This window comes from Amaranthus tricolor, chromosome 7 (assembly GCF_026212465.1).
Source record: "Amaranthus tricolor cultivar Red isolate AtriRed21 chromosome 7, ASM2621246v1, whole genome shotgun sequence".
In the NCBI taxonomy this organism is placed as follows: Eukaryota; Viridiplantae; Streptophyta; class Magnoliopsida; order Caryophyllales; family Amaranthaceae; genus Amaranthus; species Amaranthus tricolor.
In genome coordinates, this window is record NC_080053.1 from 12975980 (window position 1) to 13001009 (window position 25030).

Here is a 25030-nt window from a genome sequence, read left to right on the forward strand (position 1 = left end):
GGAACAAGAGAAAAGACCAAAGTAATGCGGATAGTCAAAGTAATGATAAAAGACCTCGTTTTGGTAATAATGGGGGTAATGGTAGGAACAATCACCACGAAGGAGGACATAACAATAGGAACTACCAAAACCCTAGGCAGAATGAAAACCAGCAAAAGAATGGTAACCAGAGGGCTTGGGTTTGCAAGAAATGTGAGAAGAGTCATTCGGGCTATACGTGTCAAGGCGAACCAATTAAATGTTATGCTTGTGGCGAAGCTGAACATAAGGCTAATTACTGTCCCAAGAGGCAAGAGGGAAACCAACCAGGGCAGAATGGACACAGCAAGGGCTATAACAACAATGGAGGAGGATCTAGGAACCATAACTTCAACAACAACCACTCGAACAACACTCAAGTAGGAAGTGGTTCAGCAAATGTCAAGTACAACGCCAAGAACAATCAGAACAACAATAACAACAATAGAAATAGAGGATGCTCTTTCAATGGGAGACTCCACATTAAGAGCTAGAGCGAAGCTGAGTTGGACGCCAACATTGTGACGGGTACTTTCCTTGTAAACTTTAAACCTACTTTTGTACTCTTTGATTCTGGAGCTTCACATTCCTTTTTATTAAAATCTTTTATCGAAAAACATTTCTTTAAACCTTCTTCCTCATGTCAAGATAAGGTAACCACACCCTCAGGTGAAACCTTTTTCAGTAAGAACCTTTACTTAGGTATGCCTATTGTTATCTCCGAAACCAAACTACCCGTGAACCTTATCGAGTTTAATTTAAAAGACTTCGATTTGGTTTTGGGAATCGATTGGTTAAGGAAGTATCAGGCAAAAATCAATTGTGCTAAACAGAGAATTACCTTTAGAGGCCCTAAGGGAAATAAACTAACCTACCAAGAAACTACTTTCGAGCCACCAAATACCAAGCTTATCTCCGCCTTTAATCTTTAGACCCATCTTAGGAAAGGCTACCCCGTATATTTGTGCCATGTAAAGGACATGAGCATGAAAGAGGACGAGTTAGGAGAGATACCTGTAGTTAAGGAGTTTGTTGATGTGTTCCCAGATGAGATTCCAAAGATGCCACCTGTGAGAGATTTAGACTTCAAGATTGACTTAGTTCCGGGAACAAGACCCATTTCAAAGGCACCTTATAGGATAACACTTGCCGAGTTGCAAGAGTTGAAGGTACAACTTGAGGACTTGTTGGATAAAGGATATATATAAGACCAAGTGTATCACCTTGGGGAGCCCCAGTATTATTTTTTAGGAAGAAAGATGGAACATTGAGACTATGTATTGATTATACGGATTTAAATAGTGTGACAATGAAGAATAAGTATCCACTTCCTAGAATTGAGGATCTATTCGATCAACTTAGGGGTGCAGGAGTATTTTTAAAGATTTATTTGAGATCAGGTTATCATCAATTACGAATTGCAGAAGAGGATATAGCCAAAACAGATTTTCGAATGAGGTATGGCCATTATGAGTTCACAGTCATGCCCTTTGGACTTACTAATGCGCCTGCTGTCTCTATGGACCTTATGAATAGGACTTTTCAGCCTTATTTGGATAAGTTTGTAGTTTTTTTTATTGATGATATTTTAGTATACTCTATGAATCAAGAAGAGCATGAGACTCATTTGTGGAAAGTTTTAGAGATTTTAAGAGAGAATAAGTTGTATGCCAAGTTTTCAAAATGTGAATTCTGGTTGGAATAGATAGCATTTTTGGGGCATGTAATTACAAAGGATGGAGTAATGGTAGATCCCTCGAAGGTTCAAGCAGTAATGAATTGACCTACACCCACTAATGTGACAGAAGTGAAAAGTTTCTTAGGTCTAGCCGGATACTATAGGAGATTTGTGAAAAATTTCTCGAGAATCGCTCAACCTATCACTAATTTGATGAAGAAGACCACTAAGTTTCAATGGGATGAGAACTGTGAAGCGGCATTCCAAGAGTTGAAATCAAGGCTTACCTCTGCTCCTGTGCTGACCTTACCGAATGAAAGTGGAGAATATGAGGTTTATACAGACGCATCTAAGAACGGACTAGGTTGTGTGTTGATGCCAGATGGAAAAGTAGTAGCATATGCTTCACGACAACTTAAGCCGCATGAGAAGAATTACCCCACACATGACTTAGAATTGGGAGCTGTAGACTTTGCATTGAAAATTTGGAGACATTATTTATTCGGAGTAAAGTGCAAGATTTATACTGATCACAAGAGTTTGAGGTTCTTGTACACTCAAAAGGAGTTGAATATGAGACAAAGACGATGGTTATAACTCATTAAGGATTATGATCTGGATTTGAAGTATTGTGAGGGAAAGGCAAACAAAGTAGCTGATGCTCTGAGTAGGAAGTCAAGTCATACAATGAATGCATTAATTTTAGCAGATGAATTGTGTGAAGAGATTCGTCGGATGAACTTAGAAGTGGTAGAGTATGGATATGTGGGTACTCAATTGAATGGAATGACGATTGAATCCGATATTTTTTGAGGAAATTAGAGTGAAGCAAGTTACGGATAACTGGTTAACTAAATTGAAGAAGTTGAAGGAGGATGGTCAAGCACCTGAGTTCGAAAGTGATGAAAATGGCGTAATGAAGTATAAAGGAAGATGGTGCATACCGCATGACGAGGACCTTAAGACTAAGATTATGACTGAAGCCCATAATTCCCCATACTCAATACATCCTGGTGGTGATAAGATGTACAAGGATCTTAAGAAGAACTTTTGGTGGCCCAACATGAAGCGTGAAGTTGCAGGCTTTGTGGCGAAGTGTCTAACGTGTCAGAAGGTGAAAATTCAACATATGAAGCCGGGGGAAAAATTGCAATCATTAGAAGTACCTGGATGGAAATGGGAGTCGATTTCAATAGACTTTGTAGTAGGATTGCCAAAGTCAAAAACAGGGAAGAATGCGATATGGGTGATAGAGGATCGATTAACAAAAACAGCAAGGTTTATAGCTATGAAGAATACTTGGACAATGCAACAGATGGTAGATGCGTATTTTCAAGAGGTAGTGAGATTGCATGGTGTGCCTAAGGACATTGTATCAGATAGAGATTTGAGGTTTTTGTCCAAATTTTGAAAGATGCTACAAGAAGCAGTGGGCACGATACTAAAGTTCAGTACTGCATTTCATCCAGCAATAGATGGTCAAACAGAGAGAACGATTCAGACTCTAGAGGATTTGTTAAGAGCATGAGTTATGGATTTTGGTGGATCTTGGGAGGATAATTTGACGTATGTAGAGTTTTCTAACAATAATAGTTTTCATTCTCGCATAGGAATGACACCTTACGAAGCCCTATATGGGAGAAAGATGTTAATGAGTCGTTAGGATTAGGACCATACATGATTGAGGAGACTACAAAGAAGGTAAGGATGATCCAAGAACGTATGAGGGGCGCGCAAGATCGTCAGAAGTTGTATGCAGACAAAAGGAGGAGGCATTAGAGTTTGAAGTAGGTGAAAAAGTTTTGCTCAAAGTGTCACCAACCAAGGGTGTCATGAGATTTGGTAGGAAGGGTAAATTGAGTTCTCGTTTTATAGGTCCTTATGAAGTATTGGAACAAATTGGGGAAGTAGCCTATAATTAGCCCTACCTATGAACCTAGCCAAAGTCCACAATGTCTTCCATGTATTCCAACTCCGAAAATATGTCCATGACCCATCCCATATCATACAACCTGAAACCATTGAATTCGATGAAACCCTTACCTTTGAAGAAAAGCCAATAAAAATCCTTGATACCAAAACAAGATGTACCTGGAACAAGGAAATTAAGTTGGTCAAGATATTATGGACGAACCAACAAATCGAAGAAGCCACATGGGAAATCGAAGTTGACATGAGAAAGCGATACCCCGAACTGTTCGAACAGGTACGTTGAGTTTCGAGGACGAAACTTTTTAAAATAGGGGGGTGATGCGAGTCTATCAAAACCATCCAATTTTCTTTTTCTTTTAAAACTTTAGTAGTTAACTTTAAGTTCGAGGACTAATTATTAAAATATATTAAATCACGTAAAGTGTAACACGAGGAAAATGAAGCTCTTATATTTGTTGTGATCCAAGTATAAGGGTGATGAACAAGTTGTTCTGTTTGGTAAGTATAGTTGCCGACAGGTCTTATTATTTCTGATACTTGATACGATGTTTGGTCTTCCTTCTATTTGTTGTGATCCAAGTAGAAGGGGTGTGCACAGTAGGGTTCCCTGAGACTACTCTGCTGGCCTTGAATTATTTTGGGTGACGACCTCTTGATGAAGTAGGTATATGGGTAAAGCCTCGGCCTACTGGCGTTCTCGTTCCCTCAAATTAAAAATTGATTATGTGTTTGTCATTATTAAATATCAAATTAATAAATTGGTTTATGTGATATTATTTATATTGTTTTCTCAAATTTTTTTCTTTTAAACTCAGCTATATATTATTTTCTATAATTATTTTCAATTTAATTATATTTTATTTTCTTAAAAATATTTCTAAACTTAATCGTTTTACGTGATGGAGTTGGAATTACTCAATTTTCTAATTTTGGGAGTTTTTCCCTTGTTTTTCTTGCATTCTTATGTTGCAGGTTATTGATTGTGTAGGAATCGTGGAGTGAGGATCACTTAGAAATATAGCTTTTATTAGAGTCGTATTTCAGTTAAAATTTTTTTTTTTGTTGTTTAAATTTTATTTAGACATAGATTGCGTTTCAGTCTTCTCTTATGTTGTAAGACCCTTTATTGCTTTAAAATTATTAAGTTATTTTCTTAGTCGTTAAGCCTTACATTTATTTTATTAGAAATAGATGTGACGGTAACACTCCCATGAGTAGGTTTTAGTTTATGTTTTTCATAAAGGGTGTTTCAAAAGTTCGACCTATTCTGAGGGTGTTACAGTTCTGATCCATAACCTACACCTAATCGACCTCAACCTCTACATTTAACTTATTCTCAACCTACTCCGGGTTTACAGGAGCATTTTTTGAGGAGTGAATTTATGAGGGAGAAGGTCACTCCCTCTCCGAAGACGTCACGTGGTTCGCAACATCCGTCTAGGACACCGGAGCCTACCACTCCACAGGGACTGCCGCGCGATGATTCTTCCCTTGCGGTGGAGCACCCATGACCACGCCTCCTATGGATGCCTGATAATTCTGGTTACGTTTTATTGTTTGTTGGTTTTTGATGGTTATATTTAGTCAATAAATTAATTAAAACATGTTGATTTTTGAAGATTTGCCATAGACGGTGGCAACCAATTAGCCACCTCCATTCGTAGGTCCTTTGAGGCTTACAAAGATCCTAATGGATGGGCATGGAGGCACCTAGACAAACAAACAATCGAGTTCTACTGGCAACAATTTCAAGTAAAGATAACTACTTTACCATTTATCTATTTGACTTCATTGTAACTTCTTATAAATATACTAATTGATCTTGTCGTTTAAGAAACAATGGTCTTGGGATCCTTCTATTAGTCCCTTAGTTTATACGGAGTTGGAGAAGAAGGCCAAGATCCGGTACAAGGACATTATTTTTATTCATAAGAAAACCTATGAGGAAAATAATGACTACAAGCCGAGCTGGGTGGCGAAGGAGATTTGGGAAAGGTGGGTCAATTTTTGGAAATCCGAAGAGTTTCAATCTCATCGGTCAAGAGGTAGGAAGAACCGCCACCAGGGGGAAGAAGAGGGTGCAGCTGAAGTCACCCATACCGGCGGTTCGGTGTCTGCGCACAGGATGTTGCGCATTTTGGTGTACGTATTAATTTCTTTACTTTTGGTTAACATTTTTGGTTAACATAAAAAATTAGATTAGCTTTTGGTAGGTTAGCTGTTTTAGAACATTCTTTAGAATAGCTGATATTGGATGTTGAGGAAATGCTAGATTTTTAGCTGTTTTCGAATTAGATACATTGTACATCTATATTGGTTTATAAAATTCAGGGCTTACTTAAGTTTTGGTTTTTGTTAATTTACAGAGGAAACTTTGCCAAAATTTTTACAAATTCATTGTTTAAATGTTTAGGATGAGCACAAGCGCCTCATTGCACCTCTCCACTATAGATGCACCTGTCGAGCGTTTGAACGACGCCTATTTTCAGGCCGTTAAAAACATCGAATCACAGACTCCAAGGAAGAAGAAGCCCTCTAAGGCTGTCTATGGTGTTGGTGACGCGGCACAACATTATTATGTTGAATTTGTGAGGACGCAATCCCAACACCAAGCCGCTCCTCCTCCGGCCTAAATGGTTAACAAGAGGCTAGATCATCTTCAGAAAAGTCTTGGATCAAATAGATGATCGCCTCAACAATACCATTTCCAGGGAGGAGCATATGGCCCTTGTGGAGGAGCAACGCAAAACAAGGGAAGGGGTTAACCATTTGCCATCCTTTGTGCGCACGCTGTTCTAGTAGAACCCGGCTTTCCAACAACCTCCTCTGCCTCCACCATCCAGCTAGACCATTGTTTTTAAGTTTACTTATGATGAATTGTGTTCGGTAAAAATTTGGAATTGTATAATTTATTTGACAGATACTTTTATGCTTTTGTTAATTTGTATATAAATTTAGTTTCGTCCGTATTCGAGCTTATTTTTATCTTTTTATTGTTTTGTTTGATCGATAATTTATTTTATCGATAAAATATTAATTCTGGTCAAATGTGGTCAATATCATTGTCCACATTTGACCATATTAATTATTTAATAATAGAATTTTTCGACTATATTCCGACTAATAAATAGTAGGAATTTAGTCGGAAAACATAGTCGCCTTTTCTTGGTTGAATACAGTCAAATTTCATGTTTGACTTTTCCGACCATTTGCCGACTAACTTTTAGTAGCAATGTAGTCGGAATCCACAACCGTCTTTTTTCTAGAAAGATCAAGTCAATTTTGAGGTTTGACTTTTCAAGATCAAGATCAAGATCAAGTTAGTCGGAAATTTAAATTAATATTTTAATATCAAAATTTTCTGAAAAATTAAGAGAATTTTGATTTTCGTAAATTCCGACCAATTTCTGACTACCGGCTTATCGGAATATAGCGACTAATGTTTAGTAGGTAATTAGTCGGAAATTTTCGACAAAATTCCTAGCATCAAATTTGGTCGTAATTCCGACTAACTTCCTACCACCAACTTTTTAGTCGGAATTCCGACCAATATATCGATTAACAAGGATTTCCGACCATTTTGAGCCGACTAGACTGAAACAGTCGAAATTTAGTCGGTATACCGCTATACCGACTAAATTACGACTATTTCGTCCAGTCGAAAATTTGCTGTTTTTTTGTAGTGTTATGGTCAAGAGGCTCAATTTAATCATTAGAAAACAAAAAAAAAATAGAAACTAGGGTTCAAGGATATAGTTGATGTCCCAATTTAGCATTTTTGTGGAGTATATTTAGAATCGTGTAAAATCGTAAAATCGTACGATTCTAATTACGATTGTACAAATCTATACGATTCAAAGATTCTAATTACGATTCTAAAATTTAAAGGATCTATGTCTGCATAGAGATTTAAATGTGCTTTTTACTCCTAAATAAGCTAAAATAACCCTTTTATTTAACTTAATCAAATTCACCCTTATTTGTTTGTCATAATAATCTAAGTCCATGTACGTACTTGTATATTTGAAATATTTTGCCTATAATCTAATTTGGAGAAAGAGCTAGCTAATATATAATTCAAGATTTTGGATACCTAATTGCTAATTTCTTTCTAGGATCTAGAGAGTGCAACGTTGGACGTACACCGCTGTGCGAATCAAATTGGATATTGGTGAGCAGCATTTGACTACTTATGTCATGGAAATCAAACTACGCCAGAATATTGTTTTCTTTCCTAAATGCCAAATAATTCGAAACTCTTAACACCTTCAACCACTATTAATTAATTTGCAAATTCTCAGATCAAGACTATTTCTTTTGGGCTATTCTAATATATACTTATTGTCTTAAAATATTCTCTTATACATTAATATTTACAATTTTAAAATAATTATTTTTTATAGTTTTAGAGTGATTACTTATAGCAATAAAAAAACTACATATAATTATCTTAAATTTATTAATTAAAATAATAAACTAATTATATGAATTTGTCTTATAAGTGGAGAATCCCTTACAAGATTGTTAGCCTCATAAGTCATAAGTGCATGAAAGGGACAAGTTTTACAATTTACAGTTATTGGGAAATGCATGCAGTCCCACTATTTCAACGCTCATGGAAGAAAATGGAAATAATGCATTTCAACATGCATTAATTTTGTGCCATATATATATATATATATATATATATATATATATATTATATATATATATATATATATATATATATATATATATATATATATATATATATATATATATATATATATATATATATATATATATATTTTTTTTTTCCTTATGTTAGGTATGAGAATTAAAAAGGAAACAATACAAGCCGTAAATTATGATTTAACTGTAGTTATTCCATGCAAAAAATAAACTTTAGTTGTTAAGGAATCATACCATTCTTAGTCTTATCACATTATTTTGTAAATTGCAACTAAATTATTTGATAAAACAACCTTAATATAAATTTAATTTTGATTTTAGCTATTAACATTATTTTTCATATGGTAATCAATAATAGGAAATTTCAAACCAACTTTATTTCGTTTTTATTTTTTTACGTTATTATAACTAAATTTCATAAAATCAACTCATGAAACCAATTTTAATTTGACTTTTTTACCTAATCAACATTCAAATTACAATTAGTTATAATCCAAAAGAATTCAAATAAAATCAATGTTAGGTTTCAATAAAACGGAACCAAATGTACACAAAGATATAAATCTTAAGAGGTAATTTAATTAGAAAAGAAAAATAGTACTAAAATAATAAACAATAATAAATTTATTATTGTTATTGTAGTATTCTAGCTAAAATCAAATAAAAAAATGTATTAATTGAAAAAATATGTTTGTTGTTAATTTTATAAAACAAAGTAGCGCAATTATTTTCTCCTCAAAAACAGTTTATTATAATCTTCGAAAAGGAAAAAATATATAGTTTTCTTCGTATAAATTTGTTATTGATAATTATATAACATAATTAAAATATCATTTTGATGACAATTTTATAAGGACATAAAATTCATAGTAGAATTTGATGGGTATGCATAAACTTTCAGGACTAAAATTGATAAACAAATTGTTAGTGTGCTCTCTATATATATAAGTTTTGTTAAAATAAACTTTTTGAGATATTTTTATTTAGACTAGATTTGAGTCTATTAAAAACTGAAAATTAAAATATTAAATTAAATTAAAATATGAGTTCACTTTCAAAATTGAGTTAAACTAATAGTTGACTAAACCTTGTGCAATTAACCTGTTAGGAAAATCAGAATGAAGACTTTAGTAGGCATGTCCACAATTAAAACTTAAGTGGTCTTACAATAAAACTAAGTCATTATCCAAGAATTTAAGTCATTAAATTAATATTTGAATCAAATATAAAAAAAGTTAATGTGAATGAAAATTTTAAAAAAATAATATAAAACATTTTGAAAATAACTATGCATTTTAATTGTAGGATTAATATCAAAAGAAAATATTGCAATTTTACGAGACTACTAAATATAAAAATTGAGAATGAAGTCTTATCTAAATAGCAGCAATTAGTACCATATTTTCTAAAAAAGATTTGTATTCGATTCTCATTCATTTATCCCGATCAATATTATTATATAAAAATAATAATAATAATAATAATAATAATAATAATAATAATAATAATAATAATAAATATAGAAACCGGTCAAAGATTAACCCCAACATTGACTAATACCTGACTTAACTTGAACAATTAATTACATAGTGTTTGTTCCCCTCCAAAAACTATTAAGTCAATTCCCTCTCTCCTTCATTCCTACCAACTATTCCCACTTCCCAACTGTTTTTCTGTTTCAATACTTAGTAAAGAATACTGTACGTACTTCAAATTTTAGCATCAATTCAAATGCAATAACCTTTATAACATGCACAATTCTCTATGCATACATTTTCTGCTTCTTCAATTTCTCCTCCTTTTTAATTTCTTTCTCTATCTGAACAATAATAATTTATAATAAGAATGTGGAAATACCCAGAAATTACTGAAAACCCATTTGCAGAATCATCAAGCTCAGGAACACAAACTCATGCTGAAGAAGAAGATGAAGAAGCTCTCAAATGGGCAGCTATACAAAGTTCACCTTCTTATATTCAAGCCAGAATTTCTCTTTTTAAGAACATTTCTGGGAATGTTCCTCAAGTTGACATTACTAAACTCGGTAAAGATGACAGGAATCTTGTTTTGGATCGTCTTCTTGCTGCTGTTAATGATAATCCTGAGGGATTTTCTGCAGATTAAGACACAGATTTCTTGCGTAAGTTGTTAAATTCAATGACAATTTAGTTTCTTTGTTGGTTTAATTTTTATTTTTGCTTTGGATTGCATCAATTTTAATCTGCATGGGTGTTTAAGACTTTACTTTTATTTTTTTGTATGTATGGATTTTAATCTGTAATCTTTGATGTTTTCATTTGCATTTTTTTTACGGTATTAAATTTGTTCCAATTTGCTCAGTATCAATAATTGCATTTTATTTATAAAAACTTATCAATAGAATACTATTCTTCAACACAAATTTATCAAAATCTTAAATAAATACTCCCGCTATGATATTGCTCTCATTTTATTTTAGGTGATATAAAAGTAAAATTTGGTTGGAGAATAAGACAAAAAATAAATTGATGATAGAAATAAATAGTTAAGTTGGAGAGAGAAAATAAATTTGTGGATGAGATTTAAAGAAAAAAATTGGGGTCATAGCAAAAAAAAAGAAAGCGTGCAAAACGAGTAGGACAAACTAAAATGAAAAGAGGTACAAATTGAAAGGAACAGAAGAAGCATATTTTAATTGTATATAAATATCTATAGATTTCAATTATTATGTAAAATTTGATGTACACACAAGACACAATTTGAACTTGACCTAAAAATGTGATTTGAAATCGACTTGATAGCGTTAATAAATACATCTATTAAAACATCATAGAAGAATGCAGGGCAGATTGAGAAAATAAATCAATGATGTCCATAATTATATTCCATTAATATAGAAACTCGTGAAATATTTAAATTAATTGATAGTGAATATTATCTTGAACTAAGTTGTCATGGAATTAAACCAGCAAAGAAACTAAATTATGGTTTGGTTATCAGAATTAAACATATAATATATTATTGGAAAGATCTTGAAGTTTAGGTTTTAATGCCGCAAACATTGTAATTATATGATTTTTTTATTTAAAGTTATAGCCAAAAGAGTGAACATGTATCAAATTTTAACACAATCATATTGATTCCGCAATCATATTGATGCTCATTTTAGTTGGCCATTGTAATTCGATTTTTAGATTTAGCTTGTTTTAGTTCAATGAGTGCGCGAAAAAAGTTTTTAGATAGATATTAGAGATTGAAGGTTTGAAAAATAATTAGGGGCAATCTTGAAAATTCAATATATAAGCGGTGACAATAAAATTAAAAGGCCGACGAAGTTTAATAATACCCCAATTCTTTGTCAATTATAATGCAAAAATAGAAGAAAAATTATATTTAAATTTGTATTATCTATATCAATTAATTTAAATATAACAAATTTTATTAAGAAAAAAATTTTAAATTAAGTATAAAAATTGATTATAATATTTAATAATAAATTAATAATTATATTCATAATAAATACTCTCTCAAATTCTATTCATTAGTCCCATTTATTTTTTTCACTATTTACTTATCACTCTTAATTTGTATTTTATTTTTAGTCTATAAGTTAAAATATAGTCATGTAAGATCTTGTTTAATTGCTCGCGAACACAGCAGTACAAAACGCAAAAATAGATCAAATTCGATTGGGTTCTACTCCTTCGTTTCAACGAAATTCAGTAATTCTTGTTGCGTTGGATTTGTAGCTCTGTCATTTTTAACTTGTTGGTGTCCAAATTTCGATTCTCACTGTTCCACAACAAATTTCTCGAAATTTTTTACTCTGCTTTCGCTCAACTTTCAATTGGGTTTTGCGTGGTCAGGTGAATTTACTCAACGAAATTCGTGGGTCCTTGGCTCATTTGGTTTAATTTTACTCCGGCAAGCTCAATTTGTTCTTGGATTGGCCGATTGTATCGTCATTAACCAAAGATTTCATCTTTCTTTGTTTGGCGTGAAAACAGGGAGCTCTCGTGGGTGCACCGTTTTCTGCAATTAATTTCTTTGCTTCTTGCATCTCTTGATTCTTGCTTCTAGTTCAATTATTATGGGTTCACGCTTGTTTAATGTTTCTGGGTTCTTAGTGGGTCGGGTTTAAAAATTAAACAGCAGTTGGGTCCCAGTCCTAATGCTAGTGGGTCCAAAAATTAACTAGACAGAAATCTAGGACTGGAAATAATTTTTTTGTTGTGTTTGAGCTTTTCTCTCCTTCATGAATCATATTAAATCTCTTCAGTTGCTGTAATTGGGTTTCGAGGTAATTGGGAAGAGGGGGTTGGGTTTAGATTGGTGGTTGTTGAAGGGGTGACGGATGGTGACAGTGGTGGAGGAATATGAAGCGAGGCTGTGGTGGCACGGTGGGGGGTTGGGTGGTAGAAGAGGTAGGGGAACGGAGGAGCTTTTTCTATTGTTTTTTTAAAAATTATTTTTCTTTTTTTTTTTTTTTTTTTTTTTTTAATAAAATGACCTGCTACGCAAGTCATCAAGATATAGGGAGCACTTGGAACAAATAGGGTGCAAAGTTGGGATTATCTACCTGTAATCAATAGGTGGAATTATTCATAGTAAATGAGCGAAAAATGAGATTATTCAGAATAATTTTTTCTATAAACAAATAATAATAATGTATGAGTAAAATATTAGTCATAAGTAATTCTCGCAGAAAATCATCTGGGAGGATTAAATCAGAGTTAGTCTGACGGGAAATAATGAGATTAGGTTAAAATCTGGGAGCTTTATGTTAGGGAGTCTGATAAGATCAAAGAAGACGTGAATATACATTAAGAATGTTAGTACATGAACGGATCACGTACGATTATGAGGACAGTTGTCCACTGTTGAAGTTAAATACAAGATAGTGGGACACGCGTTAAAGAAAGAAGTGAGGAGTGCTGTTTAAAATAAAAGAAAAGCCATTAAAATGAAGGAGAAATCAACACGTCAAAAGATAACTACAGAAACATGCAAGGGAATTTCGAGGATTGATGAAAAATCAAAAGAAACATTCTGCATGCACAATGATAAACTATAAATACTCTTCAAGGGACACATAAATGAGGTAACTGATGTATACTGTTAAAAGAAACGTGAGAACTCTTAGTAATTCATTGCAAAAGAGTTATTACAACTAAATTTCAAGGACCCACATTGATTTTCAAAAGAACATTAAAAGCATAATCATAAATACAAGAGAGTTATTGCAATTGTTCTTATTAATCTTCAATAGAATATTTTCAGATACAAGGAATATTTTACACAAATCATCTTTTCATAAAGTCCTGAGTAGTAATCCACCTTGTAGTCACTGTGCTGCTGGAAGCACTTATTAGGCAAATTGTATTAGACTGATTCTGACTTAGACGTCGGAATGAATCCCTAGAAAAACATTCCGGGCCCTGCTAACCCCTTGTTACTTCCTACAGGAACAAATATCTTCAGAAGCGGTCTTATTTGCATAACTTAGCAGGATTGCAAAGACAGATTTCTATATCACCAGCATTAATCTTTGATTAGTCATAATCAAGAGATTAAATTTGTAATTAATTATTCCACAAAAGCAAACAGGAACAAATAATATTTTATAAAAATAAATAATATTAATATTCATAATAAATTTTATTAATATTCATAATAATAAATATTAATATTTATTATAAAAGTAATAAATAAATTAACGATTAAAATGTATGTAGTATATTTAAGGGAAGAAAATACGGCCTGGGCTGTTTGCTATTTTTTTATTATAATATTTGAAATCTGCTGGAATGTGGTGATGAAAAAGGCAGTCGCTAAGGTCGTCGTCCCTTTTGACGATGCTTTGACGTCGAGTTTTGTCAAAGTTCACTTATTTAGCAACGCGACAAAAGGCAATCGCCTTGGCAACTTAGCGTCAAAAGGGCGACACAAAAAAATACCCACTTTGTCCCTTTCGTTTTGTACCTAGTGCAAAATAGGTGTGATATAGTAGAAAAAAGAAATTGTATTGGCAAACAAAACGAAAAACAAGTGGATGACTTAAATGAGTGATTGAGGTGGAGCGAGAGTATAAGTTTGTAGATGAGATTAATGAATAGGAGTGAGACCATTGCCAAATAATAAGAAGGTGCAAAATCAGTGGAACAAATTAAATAAAAAGTGGTGCAAAATGAGAGGACATATAGGGAGTCTCTTTTAGCGAAGTTAAATCTAAGTTCATATACTTAAGCTATAATATTTTATGGTGTTTGTTTATGGAGGGGTTGTGAAGGTGCAAATGAGACTTTATGGTTAAGATTGAAAAGTTTGTGTTTGGTTTGAGGGGATGAGACATTAGAAAGGTTGGAGAATCATAATATAGGAGGTCATACAAAAACTATCTTGGCCTCTTGGGGGAGGGGTGCTATTTGGGATTTAGACTTGAGTGTTATGCAAAGAGACATATTTATTTTGCAGCCCTTTTCATTTTCGTTTGACTCACTCATCCTTTTTGGCAATGACCCCACTTTTTTTCTTTAAATCTCATTCACAAACTTAATTTCTTTCTCCATCTCAACCACTCATTTCTATCATCCACTTATTTTTTTTGTTCTACATCCAAATTTCACTTTTCAATAAATTCCACCCAAAATAATCTGAGTGCATTCTCATAGGGAAGGATGGAGTATTAATGAAAGCAAAGGAAAAATGAGTAAGGTTAAATTAAATTGGGAACAATTGGGTGTGCTTGGTAATAAATGAAAACTCAGAAGTGAAGATTGACCTATATCGTTTGATGGGTTTTATGTATATTTTCTACTACACATAAAAATATATTACACGTGAGCTCAAACATTATGTCAAATAAGTATTTGATCAATTTAACTAAAATTGATGCTAATATATATCACAAGTCACTTTCATTCTATGTCGAAGGACCAAATAAATAAAATAGGGAAATTTCACATGGTAAACCTGATGTTTACAAAATTGTTCCACATTGACCTTTTTGCACATAAAATGTTGGCAAACATTAATTTCATAGCTTTAAGGCTGCTGTACGCCTATTTATGCGACATACCATTTCAAATGCTATCAGTTTCAACCTTTTTCCCCTAAACATAAACCCTAACTCTAGCATCTTTCATCCCAATCATATTTTTCCCCCAAATCCAAAGATGGTAGAGTTAAGGTTGATGTTTTGGGGAAAAAGGTTGAAATTGATGACTTATGAAATAGTGAGTTGCATAAATAGACATACAACAACTTTAAAGCTTCGAAATTAACGTTTGCTAACGTTTTATGTGCAAAAAGGTCACGATGGAATAATTAGGTAAACCTTAGAGTTACCGCGTGGATTTTTTAAAAGTTCTGGTTACCACGTGGAAAACCCAAAACCTCAAGGTTACCACGTGGAATTTCCTAATAAAATAACTAATCTAATTGGTTGAAGCCTGATAATATATTATAGACTTTATCAATCATGGTATTTGACTCAGTATACCCTATATAATTGGTCTACCTCATATCATAATCATAACATAATAACTTCATTTTCTCCTTCACACACAATCTAAGTAGGAGTATTTTCCATCAAAAATTTTGAATAGAAGAAATGAGTAGGAGTAAACGTAATTATTGTAGGAAAATTGACAAGTTTTGTTGTAATTTGTCACTTTTAATTAATATTCAAACTTATAAAAAAAGGTTACATAAACTTAGTAGGTTATAAAAACATATGACTAGTTCAAACCTTTGCTTAACATACACCAAATGTGAACTTCATCATCGGGAATCACCATTTACTGAACATAGTAACAAGAAGATTTTGTTTGTGACTTGATATAAATTCTAGGCGAGACTCTCTTCCTAAAACATCATTTCCACCTTACTACGGTGCTTGGGAATGTATATCGGAATTATGTTTTGCGATACAAATAATTTCACTAAAGTCCTACCACAAGGAAATTAGAACAATATGAGAAAAACTTAAATGGAAGATGAAACGGAAATTTACAATCGAGGATTGTAAGTTCTCTATGTAAAGTGCTAGAGAGGAGAAGAATTTAGAAAATACATGTATATTCTATGTATACCTCATGTAAGAAATAACTTACACATGTCTTCTAAATGTATAGAAGAGCATACAACCATTCATGAAGTAATATGTCACTTCATGAACCGCAACATCGATTCACGAATCAATGTCGATAATAGATCAATCCATCCCAATATATTCAGTTAATATAACCATATAAACCGTAGGTAGTTATGGTATAATTAACAAAACCGAATAAAATGAACATTGCAAAAACCAGCACGAAAGTCGCGACCAATGAAAAACTTCGCGACCCGCAAACTTGTGACCAGTGAAGAAAGTATTTTTTTCTTAAACAAAAACTTTGCTTTGAAAACTCGCGACTCGCGAGCCTTTTCGTGATCCGTGTAAAACACTTTCCACAAAATTAGTAACTTTGCAATTTTGGGATATTTCCAATCAATTATTTATTTAATTAATTTATTTCATTTGATTAATTTATTAATTCCAATAACCATTATACGCTCTAAATGGCAATAATTTTTTTGATTTAAAATGAATTAAAGATAGTATGTTATTGGGTTCCTGTTTTGTTGTGTTACTTTGGAATACTTTCATCAATTGTTGTGTTACTTTGGAATACTTTCATCAATATGTAGGAGTAATTTACTACTTTATTTGTGTCATTCCTGTAACGAATATTAGGAGTTGTTGATTTCCTATCCTACACATTTTTAGGCTACTATTTGATTTAAAGTGTTGGCGTTGTATAAATAAATAGTTTGTCAAAGTGTAATCTTCTTTTTGGTGGATTGTTTTTTGTGCTATTTTAAGTGGAGTATATCATGTAGTTTGTGTCTTATGTGTAATGAGATTCTATACATATTGGCTTTCTTATTGTGGTTTTACAGTGTAGGTTTGGAATTTCCAAAGGTTGAGGTGCGATTCGAGCATTTGAAGGTGAATGCTCTTGTCCATGTTGGAAAGCGAGCATTGCCTACAATTCCCAATTCCATCTTTAATATGAGTGAGGTAATAAGTCTTCTAAGTTCGCGCCATAGATTCTAGTCTTAGATTAACTAACTTCCACTTGTATTAAAACCAACTTATTTAGGCTTTATTAAGAAGGATTGGCATTTTTCGTGGGAAAAGGGTTGATTTATCTATCTTGAAAGATGTTAGTGGCATTATAAGGCCTGGAAGGTAAAATTTCTATAAGCATTCAATATTATTATTTAATTGGCCATCAATGACTAGTATTCAGTAGAACCTTGTTTTTCCTGCTTTATTTTAATAGGTTGACATTGCTTTTGGGTCCTCCAAGCTCTGGGAAGACCACTCTACTTTTGGCTCTTGCTGGGCGTCTTGGAAGTGGATTAAAGGTATTGCATTGTGAGCTTTGCTTTTCCACCTGAGTACTTTCATTCATGCCATAATTGTACCAAAGCTATGACTGTCACCTAGGCGGGATTTGGATGGTTGGGTGTACACAATCTTACTATTGTTAGTGATAACAAATACTCCATGTTGTTTATTTTCAATTGATTCTTGGTAGCAAAAATATTATATACAACGTCACATGTTTTTCAATGTGTGTGAAAGATATAAATTAATTGTGGAAAATAAAAGATTGAACTAGCTTCCAACACTTCTTGTAGGAAAACTTCTGTATCATCATATCCATATTTGTTTACCATTGAAAGTGCATTATCTGGATGCAGTTCCTTCTGATTTGATTCAGGAGGAAATGGTTGTTTATCATCATTATCCTTTCTAATCTGTGCACCAATTCTGTACTATTTGAAGGTATCGGGGAAAATAAGCTACAATGGATATGAACTAAATGAATTCGTTCCTCAGAGAACTTCTGCTTATGTTAGTCAAAGAGATTGGCACATGGCAGAGATGACAGTTAGAGAAACTATGGAGTTTTCTGAACATTGCCAAGGAAATGGGTTTGAATATGGTTAGCTAAATCCAATTGCACACACTACACCTTATTGCTGTGTATTTTCCAACTATGTGTCCAGATATGATTACTTCTAAATAAATGCTACAGATATGATTTTAGAACTTCTGAGGAGAGAAAAGAGAAACGGGACACAGCCTGACGAAGATCTTGACATATTGATTAAGGTTTGTTCAACTAATTTAGAACGTCCCTTTATAATGGTTGAACTGACAATGTGCCGCTGTACTATATTTCTATAGGCCCTTGCACTAGGAGAGCAGAAAACAAGTCTACACGCACAATATATTATGAAGGTATGATGTTGGTTGAATAGTTGCCTATGTATCTCCCCTTAAAGATTACATATTACTCTTTCGTATAAGCGGATAGGTGTATATATTCCTCATGTTAATGACTTGTGTAAAAAGATTCTAGGACTGGAGGCTTGTGGAGATACAGTAGTGGGAGATGAAATGCTCAAAGGAATTTCTGGTGGCCAAAAGAAGAGACTCACAACAGGTAATCTGTAATGCTATTATGCTTCACGCCTGTTTAAGGCTTCAAGGAATCTCTGCCGCTGAAATTGAACAGACTGACAATAGGTAATCTGTAACCCAGGAGAATTACTTGTGGGCACATCCAGAGTGCTTTTCATGGATGAAATTTCAACGGGACTAGATAGTTCAACTACACATCGAATCATCAAATATCTCTGGCATTCCACCCGTGCACTGGAAGGAACCACTGTCGTATCCTTACTACAGCCAGATCCAGAAACATATGAGCTTTTTGATGATGTTCTTCTTTTGTGTGAAGGCCAGATTGTTTATCAAGGACCGCGTGAGAGTGCTCTTGATTTCTTCACATATATGGGCTTTAAATGTCCCGAAAGAAAGAACGTTGCTGATTTTCTGCAAGAGGTATGCAATGATGACTCAAGTATGTAGGGGTAAACAATATGGAGTATCAATTTCTTCACATGTTGACACAGGTAATATCTGCAAAGGACCAAAGACAGTACTGGTTCCCTGGTTGCTATTATCAATATGTTCCAGTGGCAAAGTTTGTGGAAGCTTTTAGGTCATTTCGTCATGGATATAGATTATCTCGGGATCTTGCAACTCCTTTTGATAAACGTCGAAATCATCCATCAGTTCTATCAAAGTCCTCATATGGTCTTAATAGGATTCAGCTACTAAAGATTGTTTTCTCCTGGCAAACCTTGCTTATGAAACGGAATTCGTTTCTGTATATATTCAAATATATCCAGGTGAAATCTTTTCCTAAATGTCAGACTTCGTAATATTCCTATTTCTTGTAGGGTTAACCAGGATGATATAGTTTTGTCATATGTTCTTAAATCATGTCTTTGCCATTTTAACATTAATATTGGGCGGATGGCTTTCCATTTGCAGCTTCTTTTGATCACTCTCATTATTGTAACTGTATTTTTCCGGAAAAGTATGCATCACAACACACTAGAGGATGGAGGTGTTTATCTTGGAGCTATCTACTTTTCAATAGTTATGACTTTGTTCAATGGTTTCATGGAGGTTCCTATGTTGATACAAAAGCTTCCAGTTCTTTACAAGCACAGAGACTTGCGCTTCTATCCATGCTGGGTTTACACACTTTCTTCTTGGATTTTGAGCATTCCATCTTCCTTTATTGAGAGTGCTATTTGGGTAGGATTAACTTATTATTTGGTTGGATTTGATCCTGATATAACAAGGTAATGCGCTCTTTCTCCCACATTTACAAGATGATCAAAACATGAATAGTTAAAATAACTGGCAAGTACCATGTGCCGGAGAAACATAATTTTCATTAACTGATTTGATGTGTCTTATCTTATTTTGAATTTGAGCAGATGCCTGAAGCAATTTTTGTTATTTTTCCTTTTGCACCAAATGTCTATATGCCTCTTCCGAGTAATGGCATCTTTAGGAAGAAACCTGGTAGTTGCCAACACTTTTGGCTCTTTTGCAATGCTAGTTGTTATGGCTCTCGGTGGATTTATTCTTTCAAGAGGTGAAATTTGAATGCTGTTTTTGTGCTACAACATTTTGTGAGACTTGTGTTCACTGACGTTTCTTCGCATTACAGAAAGCATTCCCAAGTGGTGGATCTGGGGCTACTGGATTTCTCCGTTGATGTATGCTCAAAATGCAGCTTCTGTCAATGAATTCCTTGGACATTCTTGGGACAAGGTAGCTAGTTCATGTCAACCCTTTTTTTTGTTGATTAGTCCTACACATCATCATAGAATGAGTGCAGATAAAGTCCTGGACATCCAGTCCGTTTTCAAGTTGTTTTTTCGTCCTTCCACATTGTAAAATTAGACGGTTAAAGTTAACGTCTGATATATCTTGTAGCTCATATTAACTACTGTAAGCTTTTCAAAACTGCAGAAGGTTGAAAACAGCACATTATCTTTAGGCGAGATGCTATTGAAGACGAGAAGCTTGTTTCCCCAGAGTTATTGGTATTGGATTGGTGTTGTTGCATTAGTCGGATATACAATTCTATTCAATATCCTCTTCACCGTTTTCTTGACATACCTGAACCGTAAGTTGAATGTCTTCCAGCCTATCTTTCCTAGCTCCCCATTCCTAGTTTTCTTCACCCTTCCTTCCTCGCGCTATCGGTTTCGGAAAACTATAGTGAATAGTTCAAAGATCTGCTAGACAAACGTAAAAGTATAGTCTTTTTGGGGAGACGTTATTTCCATATTTAAGAATACTGCATGTTTGTTAATATGTTAAGTAACATCCTCTGTTTGAATGCTGAATGAAGCCCTTGGGATGCATCAATCTGTTATATTCAAGGATAAGAACCAACACAGGAATCAAGAAGAGGAGCAAGAAAATGCCAATATTGAACTAGGAGAGTTTTTGCAGCACTCATTCTCATTTACAGGTTAGTTCCTCTCGGTCTTCTTCACTGCTCCATTGCATTTGGTATGCTCATTGCCTGCATCTTTTCCTTGAACTTGTCTTGCAGGAAAAGACTTAAAAAAGAGAGGTATGGTTTTACCCTTCCAACCACTTTCTATGGCGTTCAGCAATGTTAGCTACTATGTGGATGTCCCTGCGGTATCTCCCTTCTCCCATTTCATCGCTATTACGGATTTCTTACATTTTGGTATTCTCACTATCAAACATATTCCCCAGGAACTTAAACAACACTGTGTAATGGAGGACAAACTACAGCTATTGGATAGTGTCACGGGGGCATTTCGACCTGGCATCCTTACTGCATTGGTCGGTGTGAGCGGTGCTGGAAAAACAACACTCATGGATGTCCTATCAGGTAGAAAAACGGGTGGAATCGTTAAAGGGAGCATATACATAGGCGGTTATCCTAAAAAGCAGGAAACGTTTGCAAGGATTTCGGGATATTGTGAGCAGGATGACAATCATTCTCCATGCTTAACAGTGCATGAATCACTTCTTTTTTCTGCTTGGCTCCGGCTTGCTTCTCAAGTTGATCAAAAAACACAAAAAGTGAGTTCCAAAAATTCCATGATTATAATCTATTTGTAAAAAAATATTAAGATATATTTTTCTACTTAGTTACCAGTGTCACATGATTAGCTAGTCACCTCACGAACCGCGAATCAAAAAAAGCAAATTAAGGACGGTTTTACGCTATTTTTGAGCCATTTTGAGCGAATTGCGAATTCAAAAGGCGAACTAACTAGCAAATTATGTTTCACTGTTGGCGACTAATGCATATGATGTGCAGATATATGTGGATGAGGTTATGGAACTGGTGGAGCTGACCTCTTTAAGTGGAGCTTTGGTCGGTATACCTGGTGTTGATGGACTTTCCACCGAGCAAAGGAAAAGGTTGACAATCGCTGTTGAACTTGTTGCTAATCCTTCTATTGTATTCATGGATGAGCCTACATCTGGGCTTGATGCCAGAGCTGCTGCCATCGTCATGAGAACAGTGCGGAATATTGTTGACACTGGGAGGACAATCGTTTGCACTATTCATCAACCAAGCATTGATATTTTTGAGTCTTTTGATGAGGTCTATCTTTCCTCTCCTCTTGCCTCCCCATTCCAACCTATATCTTTCTTGGTTACTCTCCATGTTCTTTCTATTTTCTGATGGTTGTCTTGCAGCAAGGATTGCGTGTGAGTTGATTTTACTTGAATGACTGTATAAGTCCTCTCACCTTTTCTCTTGTGGGTTTTGTGTACAGGTTTTGTTGATGAAGTATGGTGGAAAATTAATTTATGCTGGACCCCTTGGAAACAGATCTCGTGAGCTTATAAAGTATTTCGAGGTGAGATGAGACTCTACTTGTCCCCGGAAATCCCTTTTAGCTTGAAGGAATTATGTTAATGCATGCTTGTGCTATGAACTGACCAATTGGACTAAAATAGTAAAATAGAAATAAAATGATAAAAGAGACAAAGAGAAATTCTATTATAGAATTGATGATTAAAGAACGATTACAACCCTAAAAACATAATAAGAAACGATAAATCAAGTCATTTGAGACGCTTGAGATCTCCCCATTCATTCTAAAACTCACTAACAATGTGTTTACTAATTTCATGATGATAAAGAACTCCCTAATCCCCCCAATTTATAATAAAAGAACCACTTATTACTAACTTATTCCCCAAGTTACCACTAACAATGTCATTACCTAATTACCGCTTCGTAAATCAATTATTTGAGACGCTTGCCTTTGTTTTGATAGGCAATTGAAGGAGTTCCGAGGATCCAGTCTGGCTACAATCCTGCTGCCTGGATTCTAGATATATCATCTCCCGCCGAAGAAAGTCGCTTAGGAATCGATTTTTCTGAAGTTTACCAGTCATCACCTCTGTTCAGGTAGTAAAACTGGTACAGCACATAATTCCTGATTACATTCCTGATTCCTACAATATCTGATCTCTTATTCAGGCAAAACAAACTAATGGTTGAACGCCTCAGCAAACCAGACCTGGATTCTCTTGAAATATGCTTCCCTACTAAATATTCCCGGTCATTCCTCTCCCAGTTTTTAACTTGCCTTTGGAAACAATATCTGTCCTATTGGAGGAACCCACAGTACACTGCTGTTCGTTTTTTGTACACCGTCATCATCTCATTGATGTTTGGAACAATGTGTTGGAAGTTTGGCTCTAAAAGGTTCTTTCTGCTTTGCTCAACATAAATTGAAAAGCTGTATCATCGATTCTTAAAAAAAAAAACTACATATGGCTAATTGGTTTTGCAATAAGTAAACTGATCAATGAAAAATATCGCAGGGAAACCCAGCAAGATATCTTTAATGCCATGGGATCGATGTATGCAGCAGTCCTTTTTATCGGAATAACAAACGCCACTGCTGTGCAGCCAGTTGTCTCGGTGGAGCGATGTGTTTCCTACCGAGAGAGAGCAGCAAGGATGTATTCTGCTCTTGCATTTGCATCTGCTCAGGTGCATCATCTAAATTTCTCATACGCTTTGCATTTATATTAAGAATAATTGACGAGTATTTAAGCAGAAAAAGTTCATATTCTCTGTATTCTGAAACAGGTAGCAATAGAGTTCCCATATGTATTCCTACAGTCAGTCATTTACAGCGGCATCTTCTACTTCACCGCATCATTTGAGTGGAACTTCCTCAAGTTTTTCTGGTATCTATACTTTATGTATTTCACATTACTGTACTTCACCTTCTTCGGGATGATGACTATTGCGGTTACTCCTAACCATAATGCTGCTGCCATCATTTCTGCTCCGTTCTACATGATGTGGAACCTCTTTAGTGGATTCATGATTCCTGAGATGGTACTACTCAATACTCCATTACTCTATTAAAGCTTTCTTTCTTCGATATGTTATATAGGCTTGGTAAAGCTATTTTACACATTTGACAGCATTAAATTCACATTTTTGGAATATTATGCAAAACCCAACACTCATTGATGGATTTCCCATTCACACTTGTGACAAGAGCTTGATTCTCACCACCTACAAGAACGATTAATTTTGTTTCCCGTCCTCTGTTGTAAAGATTCTCGAGCATTGACCCAAATAAATAAAAATGTATCATCAATCATCAAAGCTAGTTGATTCACGATTTCAAACTTGCTATATGTTAATTAGCATGTAAAGTAGCTTAAAACACCATTTGCTATTTTTAGATGATTACTATAAGACGAAGATGAGCTTGTCTAATTTGCTGTTTTTAAGTTCTGCATTGCTTGACTTGTAAAATGATCCTTTCTTGTTGATACAGAGGATTCCGGTGTGGTGGAGATGGTATTATTGGGCAAACCCGATAGCATGGAGTTTGTACGGCCTTCTAACATCTCAATACGGGACCATAGAAGACCCAGCAAAGCTCTCAGACGGAATTAAATCAGTACCTGTAAGGCAGTTACTGAAGGATCAATTTGGGTACAAGCATGATTTCCTAGTCATTGCTGCTGCAGTTGTACCCAGTTTCTGTGTGGTGTTTGCTGTTTGTTTTGGTTTCGCCATCAAATACTTCAACTTCCTAAGGAGATGAAGGAGCTAGATAATATTGGATCAACATATTATAGTTCTTGGATTAACTGCATTTATTACGATCTTAAATGTCTAACACATGCTACATACACACAGTAGTAAACAAACACATTCATAACTGTAGTATACTAATAGATGAAAGATCCAAGCTGTTATAGGATATTTATGAGCATGTGCCTAGCAGATGACATTAGCACATGATAGTAGTATGATAAGTCATAGCTTGTATGGTTTTTGATAGCAA

The 25030-nt window shown here is 34.3% G+C and overlaps 1 pseudogene; it reads left to right on the plus strand.

Annotated features, from left to right (window-relative positions):
* The first annotated feature begins 10024 nt into the window (after positions 1 to 10024).
* On the plus strand, positions 10025 to 25030 carry LOC130818786 (ABC transporter G family member 32-like; annotated as a pseudogene).